The following is a 16,947-nucleotide window of genomic DNA, read 5'->3' as shown; positions in this document are numbered from 1 at the left end:
TCTCAAATCTTCACCTTCGTGATGACGACAAATGTCCTTGAGTACAAATACAAACCATGTCCCATGTTGTTAACTAAACTATCTGGTGGCCTACATGCTTTGTATGCTGGTAATAAGATGGCTGGAATTATACACCGAGTCTACATACACTAAATAAAAAAACAAGTGTGGATATTGAATAAAGGCAACAGAGGTTATGATACTGCATAGTGGAATAACCTGCTGGCACTCATTAGCTACATGAAGAATGAAGTAAGGTAGCACAGTACCTATATAGCTACCTCACCTTCAGGGGAGATGCGGAAGTAATTGATGAGGAAAAAACTAATGTACTGCTGCTGATACTGTACTGGCCGCGCTAGACGTGCTCCTATCTAGTTATCCAGCAAGTTAAACACTTATTCAAAAACAATTCTTCGTGAAGCCGTTTGCTGTTTTGAAGCTTTACTTGAACAAATTTGTGAAACTGTAAACAAAGACAAAGTATGTTTTGTACATAACTGAGTACTATACATTTGATATTACATAAGATATAAACATATTTACAACAGTAGAATAGACTAATTGTATAGCTAACTAACATTTGGACTAACTTCTACAACTATCAACTAACCTTTTATAAACATAGTGTTATCAAAATACTACTCTGACAACATTGCTATTATGCTAAGAAACAAAGATACTCACAGATATTGCGCTTGGCCTAACATAGGAAATCAGATTACATTGGATTGTAAAACCCTTATGGAATCCTCCATTACTGCCAGGTTCTTCCTGCAATTCTACTTCCTGTGTTACACAGGAAGAAAGGTACGAAGGTCAAATGACCTCTCACAGGAAGAAAGGAACAAAGGTCAAATGACCTCACACAGGAAGAAAGGTAGAAAGGTCAGATGACCTTTCCAGCATACAAACTGCTAACACAATAACCACCACCAGAGGGTGCTATCTGCATATAAAATGTTCATTGCATGTAAAAAGTCCATTGGTCCAGAACATATACTCTGAAAACTGTCCCACAATTGAAGTGGGGTGGACTCCACAGAACTGGGAGCCCCTACACTTCCAGGGTGCAAATGATGGGATGTGTATTGTATGATGTATTTCCCTCATTTGTCTGTGATTATAATACACCCACCATTTTATGCCCATTGTCACATCTGAAATCAATGGGATGAAAATCGGCCGGTTTCTACAACTGGCGGCCAATCTGCACTGCCGAATTACCACTCAGGTGAGGTAAAAACTGCCACTAATTTGTCATTTTTTTTACTACACATCGGTTATATCCCCTCCCTTATCTCTGTAACCTCCTCCAACCCTCAGGGAACATTGTGGTCCTCCAATTCTGGCCACTTGTGCATCCCCGGCTTCCTTCGTTCCAGCATTGGCAGCCGTGCCTTCAGCTGTCTAAATCCTAAACCCTCCCTAAACCTCTCCGCCTCTCTATCTCTCCTCCTTTAAGACGCTCTTTAAACCTACCTCTTTAACCAAGCTTTTGGTCACCTGTCCTAATGTCTCCTTCTTTGGCTCGTGTTAATTTTTTTTTGACTGAGTACGCTCCTGTGAAGTGCCTTGGAATGTTTTACTATGTTAAAGGCACTATATAAATGGAAGTTATTGTTGTTGACCTATATTGCTTTAGTAGATTTGTTCAATTGCAACGATGGATAAGCCACTGTCACATGCAGGCTGCCATAGGACAGCAGTAATTTATAGGTCTTGGACTACCCATCAGCAAGGCAAGTCTTCTACCAGTTCGAAGATATACGTTCATCTGGAAATAGCGGAGCTTAAATAGTGGAGAGAGGAAATTGATATAACATGCTAAACATTCATAATATAACATCTTTACAGTGACTTCTGGATATTTTCGCCAAAAAAATGTTACAATTTCAAATGTGTTTGTTCATTCAAAATCCAGTTATATGCTCCTGGCACAGAGCTTCGCATGGCAGGAATGTATATTGGAAATTTGGGCGCAGAATGGATGGAATATCATCTGGGCAGTGGATCAGACACACCAGCCTCTGCGATTGAATTGTACGATATACACTCCCATTACGTGAAGCTCTGTGTTCGGAGCACTAAATCGTAAAATTTATCCTGTTATGTGATTGCAATCAGTTTGTAACGCATTATACAGCAATATGGGAAAGCTTCATAGAATCAGAAGCTTTTACAGCACAGAAGGAGGCTACTTGATTGATTGCATCTGTGCCAGCTCTCTGAAAAAGCTATCCACATAATTTCATTCCCTTGCCCTTTCTCCATACTGTTTAAAATTTTACTTTTCCAAATATTTATTTATTTCCCTTTTACAAGTTGCTATAGATGCTGCTTCGACTACTGTTTAAGTCTATGCCCTACCACCCCTCTTCATATTCTCCAAATCTCTCCCTTTGTTCTTTTAATGATGATCTTAAGCATATGCCTCTAGTAACCAACTCACTGACCAGTGAAAATGGTTTCCTCCATTTATCTTATCGAAACCTCGCAAAGCTTCATTGATACAGCATCATAATTAATTATCATGCCTTTAAAGAATTAAAGGAGAGATTTTCCACTTCAGTGCTTGTGCATCTCTCAGCCTGTGATAGCCCATCCATTAAAATGGATGAAGGAAAAATTCAGTCCCTTCCATCCAAAATAATTTTTTTGCTTACAGCAAGCCTCCCTATATATGATATTGAAATCCTTCTCCTAATGAGAACAAAATCCGCAAAAACATAAATTTAAAAGATTATCATTACTTAGATTTGCCTTCTTGTTTGATAAACAACAAACTTGCATTTTTCGAGTGGCTTTAAAGTAGAACGATGTTCCAAGTCATTTCACAGAGGAGAGACATAGACACCGAGCATAACTGAAGGAGTGAAGAGAGGTGACCAAAAGCATAGACAAATCGGCCTCTGCAAGATCCTGCAAATTCATTGGCAGGAGGCTCACCAACGTCAGTGTTCTCGCTCAGGCCAACATCCCCAGCATCGAAGCTTTGACCATGCTCGATCAGCTCCGATGGACGGGCCACATCGTCTGCATGCCCGATACGAGACTCCCAAAACAAACGCTGTACTCGGAGCTCCGACATGGCAAGAGAGCCCCAGGTGGGCAGAGGAAACGCTTCAAGGACACCCTCAAAGCCTCCTTGAAAAAGTGCAACATCCCCACCGACACCTGAGAATCTCTGGCCTAAGACAGCACAAAGTGGAGGAGAAGCATCCGGGAAGGCGCCGAACACCCGAGTCTCTTCGCTGGGAGCAAGTAGAAGCCAAGCGGAAGCCCAGCGCAAGGGGCGCACATCAACCCAAGCACCCCACCCACCCGCCCCTTCAACCACCCTGTGCCCCACCTGTGACAGAGACTGTAGGTCCCGCATTGGACTCATCAGTCACCTGAGAACTAATTTTTAATGTGGAAGCAAGACATCCTCGGTTCCGAGGGACTGCCTAAGAAGAAGAGACAAATCGGTAGGGTTTAAGAAGACTATTAAAAGTGGGGAGGAAGAAAGCAAGGTGGAGGGACCCTGGGAGGGATTTTCATGTAGTAGGACTGAGACAGCTGACGGCTCTGCCACCAATGGTAGATAAAAGGGACGGAGATTATACATGGGGCAGAATTGGAGGAACAAAAGCCTAAAGGTGGAACATAGGATTGAGGAGGTCTCATGGTAGGGATTTGGATCTGATGGCAAAACTTTTCAAAGCAACCTGTTAGGAAAAAAGGGATCCTAATTAAATCAGCAAGCTGCAGCGTGATGGGCAAATGTTCTAAGGAAGTTGGAGTTCAGCAATAAAATGGAGGGCTTTTTAAGTCATTAACAATATGTAGCAGAGGTAATTGTGTCCTCTAAGGCTGAAGTACAGTTCAGGTCTGGAGCAGGTACTATCGGACAGATTTTCTGTTTCAGTGCATCCCAGGAGTGCATATCAGGAAATTGGGCACCGCAAGGCATGGCGTTCTGGGAGAAGCAAAACCGAAAATCTTCCCCGTAAGTTTTTAAACTTCTTTTATTCCCAAAAAGACCAGAAGCTTGGGTATCCCTGCTTTAGTGCATTTCAGTAGGTTTAGTAGATTAAAGCTGAATTTGTCAATTGTGTTCTATGTTGTGTAGAATGTTATTTCAAAATATTGCTTAAATTGTTCAGTATTGTTCTATTATTATTAGTTTCCTAATACAGTTTGAACTGAGTTTCTCAAATGTAGATGAGACACCTAAATATTTGAAATACATTAAAAGTTTTGCAAATAACACTCACTTCCTGCAAGTGTGGCAGGAAGAGAATGTGACACTTGCAGGAAGTGAGTGTTATATGCAAAATTCATATGCAAGTGTCACACTCTCTTCCTGTCACACTCTCCTTGTCACACTTTGTTAATAACACCCCTATTATTAAAAAAGAACATATCCTCCAACTCAGCATAAGCAACACCATGGGAAATCTGCTAGGAACGCATTAACATTCAAGTTTTATTTTAATATAAAAGGCTCAATTTTCAGAAAATATACTTTGCAACTATCACTGGGTTGCTGGCAATTGGGTGTCTATGTAAGAAAATGTATTCCCTTCCATTAGATACTGGATACCTATGTAAGAAAATGTATTCCCTTCCATTAGATACTGGATACCTATGTAAGAAAATGAGTGAGTTTTGCGAAGCGAGATGGGAGCACGGATCTGGCATGAAGGTCAATGCCCGATTTTCCGATCCGCTCTCCCATTGAGTGAGGTTCCATGCTGGGACCACAAACATGGAGAATTTAACTCTGGGCATTTAGCTCATCAGCTTGCTCATCAACGTCAGTTTTCAGTTCCTAATCTGGCATTTTTTAAATCATTTTCCCAGTTGATTCCATGATGTAGATTTTTTGTCTATACCACCTGGGCGGAAATCTGGCAGAGCAGATTGCTTACCCTTTATATAAACCGTCCAATTTGCATTTTACTGAAATCAATCAAATTAAAATGTGGTGGGTTCGATAAAGGGCAGGCAATCTGCTCTGCCAGGTTTCTGCCCAGGTGCTGAAGATGATAATCTTCGCCCATTTCTCTCGACTAACCACTGCTACTGCCCAATTATTAAAAAAGAACGTGACGATCAAAGACTTGGATACGTTATACACACACGGACATAAAACTGCCACAAAAATAGTGCACAGACCATTGAAACTACAGTGCTTGAACTGCTTAAAACTGTGTGCACAGGCATAGTTCAATTAGGGATTTTGTTAAGCATTAAAGTAATGAGATTGGCTGGAGAAGAGCAACAAGGGAGATTGGAAAGACATACTTTGCACAAGGGATATTTGATCAAATCTGGAGCCAATATTTCATGGGAATATTTCCACAAAATAGTCCGTGAGAAACCAATGATTCAGGTCCCCTGTTGCCCACTTCTAATGAAGCCCCTGAGAGCAATTGCTTTATTTTGTATTTATGATGATTCTCCAAATAACAGAGGGCTCATTGGGAGCTAACATTTAATGATATTGTTATACCTTAAATTCGGGAACAAATTCTTAATGGTGTCAGTGTAAATTTGATGGTAAATTTGTAGCATGACACTAATGAACTGCAAACTGGTACCTTCATCCTGCTGCCAGCCAGAACCACAAAAAGTGGCAGTCCAACATGAATTCATGTTGTGTCAGCTACAGTGTAAGATAAACTGCTGTGGTATTATCTTCAGCTAATGCAAACAAGGGCTTATTTTAGAAAGCATTGAGTTTAAAGTGTTCTTGCAGCTTATAGCTAGGTCATTTGAAAATTTCCAAACTGAGATTGATAGATGTTTGTTCGGCAAGTGTATTAAGGGTTACGGAATGAAAGTGTGTAAATGGAGTTAAGATACAGATCAACCATGATCTAATTGAATGGCAGAACAGGCTCGAGGGGCTGAATGGCCTACTCCTGTTCCTATATTCGCAATTACTCTATGGCTAGCCCTTCTTATCAATTTGTCGTGCATTGTATCTTTTTAATCAGATTATACAGATCATTAATAATTGTACTTCACAATAGACTGCTTTATGTACTACAGGTATAAGGCCTGATTTTCTGTGTTCACACCATGGTGCAGACTGCAAATGTAACATTGTCATGCTGCAATTAGACTCTCCCGCAGTGGCGAGCATTTAGGAAATCATCATTATGGCATGAAACTATGGTGTATCACCATTTTAAAAATTCATTCCTGGGTTGTGACCGTCGCTGGCAAGGCCAGCATTTATTACCCATCCCTAATTGCCCTTGAGAAGGTGGTGGTGAGCCACCTTCTTAAACCGCTGCAGTCCATGTGGTGAAGGTACTCCCACAGTGCTGTTAGGGAGAGAGTTCCACGATTTTGACCCAGTGACGATGAAGGAATGGTGATGGTGTTCCCATGTGCCTGCTGCCCTTATCCTTCTAGGTGGTAGAGGTCGTGGGTTTGGGAGGCACTGCCGAAGAAGCCTTGGCGAGTTGCTGCAGTGCATCTTGTAGATGGTACATACTGCAGCCACGGTGCGCCGGTGGTGGAGGGAGTGAATGTTTAAGGTGGTGGATGGGGTGCCAATCAAGTGGGCTGCTTTGTCCTGGATGGTGTCGAGCTTCTTGAGTGTTGTTGGAGTTGCACTGATCCAGGCAAGTGGAGAGTATTCCATCACACTCCTGACTTGTGCCTTGTAGATGGTGGAAAGGCTTTGGGGAGTCAGGAGGTGAGACACTCGCCATACAATACCGAGCCTCTGACCTGCTCTTGTAGCCACAGTATTTATGTGGCTGGTCCAGTTAATTTCTGGTCAATGGTGACCCCCGGGATGTTGATGGTGGGGGATTCAGCGATGGTAATGCCGTTGAATGTCAAGAGGCGGTGGTTAGACTCTCGCTTGTTGGAGATAGTCATTGCCTGGCACTTGTGTGGCGCGAATGTTACCTGCCACTTACCAGCCCTTTACAGGACTCCAATTGTCAGCAGACTGTAAACAGAACCAGGATCACAATTCCCTGTGCTCTTTATTAAACAATTATTTCACTGTTGAAGTAGAAAGTTAGGTGCCTTGATTGTCTATCAGTGCCTTGCAGTATCGGCTACCTGATACTGGTAACTTATTTATGGTTGCTACATCCTATATCAGACAGAAAGAAAATAATTGTATTTATATAGTGCTTTTCAGGTCCTTAGGGCATCCCAAAGTGCTTCACAATCAATCCATTACTTTTCAAGTGTAGTCACTGTTGTTTTGCTGGAAAAACAAAATCATCTCCATATTCAAATGGGTATTCACCTTGAAATCACCAAAGAATGGGTTGGTTCCCTGGTTATGGATGAGGGTCTAGGCAGTGATACGCTAATACAAAAGGCAAATGCTGAAAATCTGAAATATAAACAGAAAATGCTGGAAATACTCAGTAGATCAGACAGCATCTGTGGAAAGAGAAATAGAGTTAACATTTCAGGTCTGCGACTTTTCGTCATAACTGGAAAATGTTGGCAAAAGAATTTCAGAACAACCTCACTAAACGTCTGATGTGCCTCAATAAATCCGAGACTCGATGTTAGCGAAACAAAACAAGGCTTTTATTGACTTAGAAGGTAACACACAGAGGAGAATGTATCTTCCATCCAGAGGTCTGCCGTACTGGATGTGCTGCAGGCTGGGCCAGCTTACATAGGAGCCAGGTATGGGCGGAGCCCTACACACAGTACAATACAATGGAAATGAAACTGAAACCAACCACAGTCACAGGCAGAGAAATACTGATGAGTGATGAATGGAATATTTCATCACAACGTCACTTCAGTTCATAGATCTGCTGCCTACCTGACCTCCGTTAACCAGATTCCTGCCTAATATTTTATTTGTAATCTCATATGACAAACTACATGATATTCCAACTAATAACTTTTATAAGTACATACTTGTACTTGCATTTGGGATAACTATCTCGGATTTCATAACACCCTGAATGAAATGTAAAATTAATTGAAATGAGAGAAGGGATCAGTTCTATGCATGAGGACAAGGAATCCCTGAACTATCTTTGTGGGGAGTTCAATGTTTTCTACAAGTGTTTCCCAGGATATGTTGTTTGGAGTAACCATCACTGTTATATCCGAGTAGTAAGGTCCAATTAATTGATATAAGTGAGACTTCAGGAACTCAAAACTTTACTTTTAATTTACACAGAATAAGGAGCAACCGAGCTCTTACAAGCTACAGGCATGCACTGGTAATTCTTCTGCACGATGCATCCAAGATGGATGATCCTATGAGTCATTCCCACAATGCAACATTACCTTAAAACACTGGTAAATGAACCCTTAACATTTGTCTCCCTCTGGTGGATAACTTAAGCATCACATCCGGGATTACTATAATCGCCATCAGACAAATCATAGCTCTGGGGACCATTGACCTGCCAAGGTTTGCCAAGGTTTGCATTGCAGTGATTCACAGCTGCTCAAGGTGCCCATCTATCTGGCTGCAACCAAACTGAATGGCAGTCCTAACAATCCCTTAGATTGCAATCACTCTCCAAGATCTGATGTTTGGAGAGTTTATCCATTTCAGTTAGACTCTCAAAGTAGTTTGCACTATGTTGCTGAATCCATCCAGGAATTTCCTCGGAGCTGCTCCCAAAGTTACGGTGGCAGAGTGGCATAACTTGGAAGGAAATTGCCAGCCATGCACATGTCATAACCCAAAGGGCTCAATGCCAGCCATTATTATTGGGTGGTACTTCTTTCAAAGCAGATCAGATTGTAGTCAATCGGCAGTGTAGCATCCCTCAAATCTCTAAGCTCTGGGCTGTCAAATGCTGGAAGTAATCAAGTGAATTTTTAATAGCCTTTTTATGCTCCCTGGAAGGAATGTCCACTGACCTCCGTATCTGTTCCTCCACATGTGCCAGAGGCCTGCAGTGTTCACAACTTAAAATTGATCCAGATAACTTGTCTTAGTTGTGCAACCTCCTCTATGCACCCTAAATTCTCATATGGGTGCTGATATTATGAGGCTTCCCCAATCCCTGTACAGGTGCTAATAGTATTGGTGCTCGTGATTTGTGGTTAAGTGTGTTGTGCAGTTTGTGCTTGAATCCCAAGTGACCTAGGCTCATCTGTGAAGAGCAGTAAGATACACAAGCACATCAGCAGATATTTTTAATAAAAAGCATGTTTACATTTATGAAGTTACTGAATCAAGTAATGAAGAATAAACAGGTACATATTTTCCTTTGTTCAGTAATGTGAATGAAAATGTCGATGTGAATGTAGGGATAGATTTACAAATTCACATTCACATCTCAGAGCTTCAAATCCCAGGAGAGGTCAAACGCAGTGCACATGATTTTCCATCCATTAAAATTAACAGGGGAAATCCTGCCGTGCACCCTGACCTTGCAGGATGTGAAACTCTGGCCGGAATTTTCCGGGGTGATAGCGGGTGCGATCGATGGCGGGTTGGGTGGGAAAGTTGTTATGTTTGATACCAGGCTGGGAACCCGCTGCCATCTCGCTCCCACGTGGCTTTTCTCCAGACACATCTGTCATCACGGAGCCGACCCGACCGGCAGCGGCGGGGGACCCAATTGAGATGATTATCAGGTAGATTACAGGCACTTGAGAGCCTTTTTTCACTTACTTTTTAAATTTCCGTGCATGGCCACGGGATTCACGCAGCTCGGGAACAACGTCTGTCAACCTGAGGCGGGAGTTCCGTGACCGTTGCTCCAGCTGATTACTTATCAGTTTGAAATATACAGTAAAAGCTCCCACCTCACAGGTGATCACTTTCCTCAGGCAGAAGCTGTTGCTCAGTCCATTTCCAGCACAGATTCTGCAGGTTGCAAGTGTTTGCAGCAAAGTCTCCATCCAGCGTCACCTCATTGGAAGAACTCTCTCACCTTTGACAGAATGCTTCTGTCATCTGTACTTTACCTGCCATCTATTCCATCAACATGGGTGCCGTTTATACTGTTTCACCTTGGTCCTCACAATCAGACCATGATATGCCCCAACACCAGCAGCACCAGGCACACCAGCAGCACCAACAACAACACCAACCTTCTCCACAATCACCTGAATCTGCACAGGACAGAGGGCATCAGCACCCGACCACATTGCTGCCCGGGAGGCCAGGGATGGTCTCATCATGGCCAGATTTAGTTAACTTTATGCATTACACCTATGTGGCTGCCACATGATGCACCAGGTTGGCACCACCTCACATCAACACCATAAAGCATCCCTACAATGACCAAGCCATTCCTTTCACATTCATTGCCATTGCAGGGGGTACCGTTATGTCTCACCATTCACTGCAACTCACTAAGCCACTTCCAAAGGTACACAAATCTGTCCAAGACTGGAAAGTGGGGCTAAATTCGGTTGATTTGCGCCTCCTGCTAGCACCCTAAGAGGGCGATAATGGGGTGCAAATCAACTAGCACCTGGCGCAGCGCCGCTAACGCTTCCTGCGAAATTCAGTGGGAGGTTAGCAACGGCGCTAACCATTAGTGCTGTGTGGCGCTATGCCGCCAGCAATGACATCTTTGTCGTGTGCAGCGCCCCAGTTGTAATATTGGGTGGCGCCCCCCCGATTTACCGCCAGACGCTATGTCCGCCGGAGTCAAGGGGGCCTACCTGCGGCCAGGGCGGCGCTAGTTAAAGGGGAGGTGGCGGGCGGCCATTTTTGTTGCTGGCCGCCTGCCAGCACCTGCTCCCGTTGCTGTCCCCGGCCCCCGTGAAGTCCCCCCGTGGGGTGCCAGCTGCTTCCGTAAGCCCGGCACGCCTCTTGATTGCCGGGCTTGTTTGCTGGCACTCCTGATCCCTGGTAGCCCAGCTGGGCGCTGGGACGCGCTGCGCCAGGCCTCTCCCCTTTAATAAGGGGAGGAAGGCCTGTAGTACCACGGCGCTTAGCGCCGTGACCTCTCAGGGCGCTACCTGGGAAAATCAGCCACAGGGGTGCAAACTTTTTGCGGGGCGCTAATGTGGAGGTAGCGCCCCCAACCAATTTTTACCCCTTTATGTTTGACACCACATTAACAGAAACTTTACATAAACATTGGATAAAACATCCAAGTGCCTACCCTTGTGTCTTGTTAGTTGGTATGTTTGCACTAGGATGAGGGTGAGTGTGAGGGGTGGCTAGTGAGATGAGGATGTGATAATGTAGATAGAGAGAGAGGGATGGGTGGAGGTGCAAGGTAAGTTGGTATGAGTAAGGATGTGCAGGAGTAGGGTAGGGAAGGCAGAGTGATGGGGATGTGATGAGAGGCACAGTGGGATGCAGTTGAATGTTTCTTTGTACTAAAGATTCCTGATCTAATGAGATCATTGAAACGTTTGCGACACTGCACCCAGGTCCTCCTGAACACATCCCTGCTCGTGTCCTCCTGTGCAATCTGAAACCAGGCTGTGTTGATCTCCTGGGGAGGTCTCTTCCACCCATCGGAAGGGAAGAGGACCTCCCTGCGTGCTCTGACTCCCTTCATAAGCATATGGAGGGAGTCATCGGAGAACCTGGGTGCAGCCCTCTGCCTCTGTGCAGTCATTGTCAGTGTTTGCAGCACTCCAATGCTGTAGTGCACTGACAGCACTATGTTAGATTAAGCTTCAAATGTAATGTGGTCATGGTCCCTTTAAAGATCCCGGCTGAAAACGTGTCATGAATGACACCACCAGACCCGCTCCGTCTCATTGGGCTGGGTAACGCGCTGGGCGGGCTTAATATGCCCCTTTAAGGTGAGTTCATTTTCAATACAGGTAGACTACCCTTTATCCGGACTTCCGAAAACCGGAACCCTCTAAAAACCGAAGGTTTTTTCGTTCGTACGCACGACTTACGCTGAACGAAAAAACCTTCGGTTTTTAGAGGGTTCCGGTTTCGGAAGTTCGGATAAAGGGTAAGTCGTGCGCACGACCCCCCGCCGACCCCCCCGGCCCCGACAACCGCCGACCCCGCCAGCCCCGACAACCGCCGACCCCCCCGCGGACCCCGCCGGCCCCGACAACCGCCGACCCCCCCGCGGACCCCGCCGGCCCCGACAACCGCCGACCCCGCCAGCCCCGACAACCGCCGACCCCCCCGCGGACCCCGCCGGCCCCGACCCCCGCCGACCCCGACTGACTTATGCTGAGCGTCAGCGTAAGTCGTGCGCACGACCCCCCGCCGACCCCCCCGCGGACCCCCGCCGACCCCCCCGTGGACCCCCGCCGACCCACCTTCCGAAATCCGAAATTCTCCTTTATCCGAAACTCGGCTGGTCCCGAGGTTTTCGGATAAAGGATAGTCTACCTGTAGTGGGATGGAGCCTGTAGCCGGGTCGTGACCCGCCACGGACACCGCCCGCACCAGACCTGCCCAGGTAAAGCAAATTCTGGCCTCTGTATCAGGAATGACAATTCGCAAAGTCTACTTCATAAAACGGAGAAATCTGATTATTTTCACACTGACCTTTCTTCTTCATCAGCAAACAAAAATATGCCGAGCGCAAAATTCGGTTTGGTAGTAGTTGTTTTTGGGTGCTACAGGTGTCCATTGGGTGCCAAAATGGCGCCGATGGTCGTGCGCACACTTGTGGAGCGAATCGCGCTGGACGCTGTATTGGTGAGGGTGTTAGCGCGTGCGCGCACAGTAAGCATCCACCGGAAGTATGCAGATTAGGCAGATCATTAGCTGACCAAATGCTTGGTCAAAGCGGTAGGTTTTAAGGAGTGTAAGGAGAGAGATAGAGAGGCAGTTTTACAGAGTGTACGGTGAGAGGTAGAGAGGCGGAGAGGTTTATGGAGGGAATTACAGAGCTTAGGGCCTAGGCAGCTGAAGACACAGCTGCCAATGGTGAAGCGATTAAAATCGGGGATATGCAAGATGCTAGAATTGGAGGAACACAGAGATCTCGGAGGGTTGTAGGGCTGAAGGAGCTTACAGAGATAGGGAGGGGCAGGACCATGGAAGGATTTGAAAACAAGGATGAGAATTTTAAAATCAAGGCATTGCTGGACCATTAGCCAATATAGGTCAGTGAGCACAGGAGTGATGGGTGAACTGGCTTGGTCTGAATTCAGATACGGACAGCAGAGTCTTGGCTGATCTCAAGTTTATGGAGGGTGGAAGTTGGGAGGCCAGCCAGGAGACCATTGGAATAGTCGAGTCTAGAGGTAACAAAGGCATGAATGAAAGTATCAGCAGCAGATGAGTTGAGGCAGGGGCAGAGATTGGCAATGTTAAGGTGATGGAAATAGGCTTGGTGATGGAGAGCACAATAGTCTTTGGGCTAAAAATTCAGTTTGGGGCGCCAAGCTCGCCTGGGCGCCGGAATTACCGCTGCGCGCGGAGCCACTTGCGCCATCGGGATATTCAGTTTCTGCGCCCCAAATGGAATCGGGCCGCTAAACGAGGCTTCCCGCGCCCCGCTTGGGGCGCTGAAACTGAATATCGGCGCGCAAAGTGCCGCAGCGCCACCCGCTGCGGCACGGCACGCTGCGGTACTGTAGGCCTTCCTCCCACTGTTAAGGGGGAAGTGCCTGCAACAGCGCGATCCCCGCTCGCGAGTGCCGGCAAATGAGCCCGGCACCAAGGAGAAGTGCCGGGCTCTCGGGAAACAGCCGGCAATGCCGTGGGGGGGGGGCGGGGGGCTGTAGGAGGCCGGGGACGGAGGTGCGGGCAGGCGGCCGCCGAAAAAGCGGCCAGCCACACCTCCACCTTAACTAGCACCACTACCGCCACAGGTTGGCCCCTGTGTACCGGTCGCTATTTGCGGCCGGCGCGGACGAGGCAGGCGCGACCTAATATGGCGTTCGGGGTGGTAGCGGGGCACTGCGCACACCGATGATGTCATCGGTGGCGGCGCTGCGCTACAGGCTAACGCCGCCATTAGCGCCCCGCTAAATATCGCGGTGGTTGTGGCCAGTGGCGCTAAAGCCTCTGAGTGGCCTCTTTGGGCGCAAACTGGTGGCGCAAGCAACTGAATTTCTAGGCCTTTCTGTTTTGCTCTCTCTCTTCCTAGAATCTTCTAAACTTGCCTTATATTCTCTACTTCCACCTCCCCTTCCCCGTAGGTGAGAGAAGCCATAACTCCACCTTTCCAAAGCCCACCCCTTCAGAATTGTTACAAATTGGAATGGCCATTCTCCTGGCATCACAACCACTTACATATTGTTAATGCACCACTGATGGCAACATGGTCTCTATGTTAGTATGATTCATCGAACCCAAAGTAAACCTGCAATGACATAACATTTTTGCTGCATACCCAACTATTTCTCTGCACCTATGCAGAAATGAATGAATCTGCCAATCTTCCAGAAAGAATAGCTGCCACTGCTGGGATTCAGGTCTCAGCAGCCTGATTAATATCACATCCTTCAAGTGTTTATAAGTTACCCGTATCGAAACCAAAAGGCCACTCTCACTTTTGCAGAATAGCAGGAGTCACTGAAAAACGAATAAATCTGGAACTTGCATATGGCATATCTCTGTCGTCACTTGCCTGTTTTGCTTAAATGTCCTGACAGTGTGCCCCTCAGATAATGCCAGATAATCCATCCTTGCCCATTCACAGGGATATCACCTCCTTCTAGATTTCTTCATCCTCTGTGCTTGCTGCTTCTGTTCCCCCTGCTGCTTCTCATGCAGAACAAGGACTGCTGTTACATTAAAAAAAAGACTTTGAAATGACAAGAAACAATAGAAATTATTTTCCGTAACTCCGCATTCTGGTGCAGACTGTTGACAGATCAGAGAATTCAGCGGGAAAGTTAGCATGCCTGATTTGTGGCATACCTACTGAACTCCACAAATAAACACTAAAGCCTGCACATCTGCCGATGCACTTTATTCACTTTATTATGGTCACATTTATGCTAATATATATGTACAAATGTATGTTGAAATGTTTAAGTGTCCTAATCCAAATTGTACACTCTCGGGAGCCGCAAGCCTACATTTCGTTGTACTGCACTTGTGCACTAACAATGACAATAAAAGTTGATTTGATTTGATTTGATTTGACCTGATTTTATGGTGAATTGAAATGAATGACTAGAAAGTTGGGAGTGCTGCGAATTGGGTATGCTGACCTCCATGTCTAGTTCTTAAATCCATGCTCCCATGAGTGAGACTCCATGCTGGGAGTGGTGTCTCAGAACATTTACCTGACTGTGCTTGACAAGAAAATGGTGATTAAAAACTGGTTGAATTTTGATCTGTAATAAAGGGGTCTAAAATACTGAAAAATGGCAAGCTAATCAAAGTTGACGTGTGTTCCTCCTAATAATTTAGATAAACTGGGATTAGGTTAAGTGTATCTGTTAACTTAAGTGTTGAACTCTGTAACTCAAAGTGTTAAACCACTCTATTAAACTCACATCAGAAGTGCAGGATTACTGAAATATTGCTAACAGTGTTCCTACAGTCTCCAGTGTGATGTTACACTTGGCAGTAATCAGGTGGTAAAAGTATTGAAAAGTATTGACATTCCAAATTTAGAGCCCCTATTGTGAACGAACTAGGAAATGATGTTCAAATTCATGATGAGTTTGAATTTTTCTGTGGCTGCGAGCAGTCATATTTCACTCAAGCTATCACTACTGCTGCTGAAAGCACCTAATGGATTGCCAATCTGACACGAATGCATGGATTTTACATTGGCGGCTAGAGTGTTCATTTTAGAATGATCAATCGGTCACTTCGAGGTCAATTTTATCTCTGCATGCTAAACTGGTAAGTACTTGTACTGCTTTACAAGCAGATGTAGAGGAGTTTGATGAGACTGATCTTTAATCTGGCTATTGTTTGCCATGAATCTTCAGAGGATAGTTTGCTTTTCTGGTAATTTACTGCCCAATCACCAAAAGTAGTTTGCGTTCTAGGGCCTAGAAATTCATTGACGCCACTTTTGGGGCGCTAAAGTGGGGCGTCCGCTAAAGTTTGCGGCCGCCGCCAAATCGATGCCACTTCTCCGATATTCATTAGCTTCGCCCTAGGAGTTCGGGCGAGCGCTAAAACTGCTGCTGGACGCCTCTCTTTGGGCGCTAAGCCGGAGGTGGTGATCGATAGCGCCGAGGCCGGGCGCAGCGCAGGTGCGGCCATCTCGTGATTGACAGCAGACACCCTGGCGCCGGCCAGGTCTTAAGGGGGAAGGGTCGACTGTGTCTGCTGCCACGCCCTGGATAGTGGAGCCCTCCAGCTAGGCCTGAACTCTGCTGCTGGACCCAAATAGCGCCTGAAGACATGGAGAAGGCCCGTGAACGTGCGCAGCGCTTCTCAGAGCGTGATCTGAGTGTGCTGATTGCTGCTGTGGAGAAGAGGCGCCATGTTTTGTACCCGGACAATGGCAAGAAGGCGACGGTCTGCGTCTACAGGAGAGCCTGGAGGCATGTCGCCACCAAGCTGTCAGCCAACAGCGACGTCCCCAGGAGCGGTGCCCAATGCCTCAAAAAGTTAAATGACCTGACACGCATTGTTAGGGTGAGTACCCTTTCCAGTGGCCTCCTCATCCTTGCATGTGCACCTCACATTATGGGCAAAGGGACCTGAAAGCTCTAATGGCCAGCCTTCATCCAGCAGCTATGGGACAGGCATGAGCATCAATTGCACATTCTGCATTAACACACTGGCCAAGCTATTCCACCATGGGAGGCATTGCACACCAGATCATGGCGACACACTGGCCAGGCTATTCCACCATGGGAGGCAGTGCACACCAGATCATGGCGACACACTGGCCAGGCTATTCCACCATGGGAGGCAGTGCACACCAGATCATGGCGACACACTGGCCAGGCTATTCCACCATGGGAGGCAGTGCACACAAGATCACGGCGACCCACTGTACTTAGAGGCCGTCCTTTCTCTTGCAGGCCAAGCTGGCGAATAATCGCAAGAGCCGGACTGCGACCGGGGGAGGCCGACCCCATATCCAGCCACTCACCGACCTGCAATATCGCGTGGAGCGCCTCATG

At 46.3% G+C, this 16,947-nt stretch overlaps 1 protein-coding gene across 3 annotated transcripts in view; it reads left to right on the top strand.

Moving 5' to 3' along the window:
- ripor2 (RHO family interacting cell polarization regulator 2) overlaps positions 1–16,947 on the top strand; it is a 212,418-nt gene that overhangs the window by 28,932 nt on the left and 166,539 nt on the right. The window contains exon 2 of one of the 3 annotated variants that reach the window (XM_085988861.1): positions 3,911–3,991. The exons of the other annotated variants lie outside the window; for them this stretch is intronic. The gene's annotated coding sequence lies outside the window, so the exon portion shown is untranslated. The remainder of the gene's footprint in view (positions 1–3,910; positions 3,992–16,947) is intronic. 3 annotated transcript variants of the gene reach the window in all.

The sequence above is a fragment of the Somniosus microcephalus genome, chromosome 5 (assembly GCF_052327205.1).
Source record: "Somniosus microcephalus isolate GS21.2 chromosome 5, FLI_Smic_1.0, whole genome shotgun sequence".
NCBI classification, from domain to species: domain Eukaryota; kingdom Metazoa; phylum Chordata; class Chondrichthyes; order Squaliformes; family Somniosidae; genus Somniosus; species Somniosus microcephalus.
The sequence above is the reverse complement of the archived record's forward strand: the minus strand, read 5'-3'. Positions and strand labels throughout refer to the sequence as shown.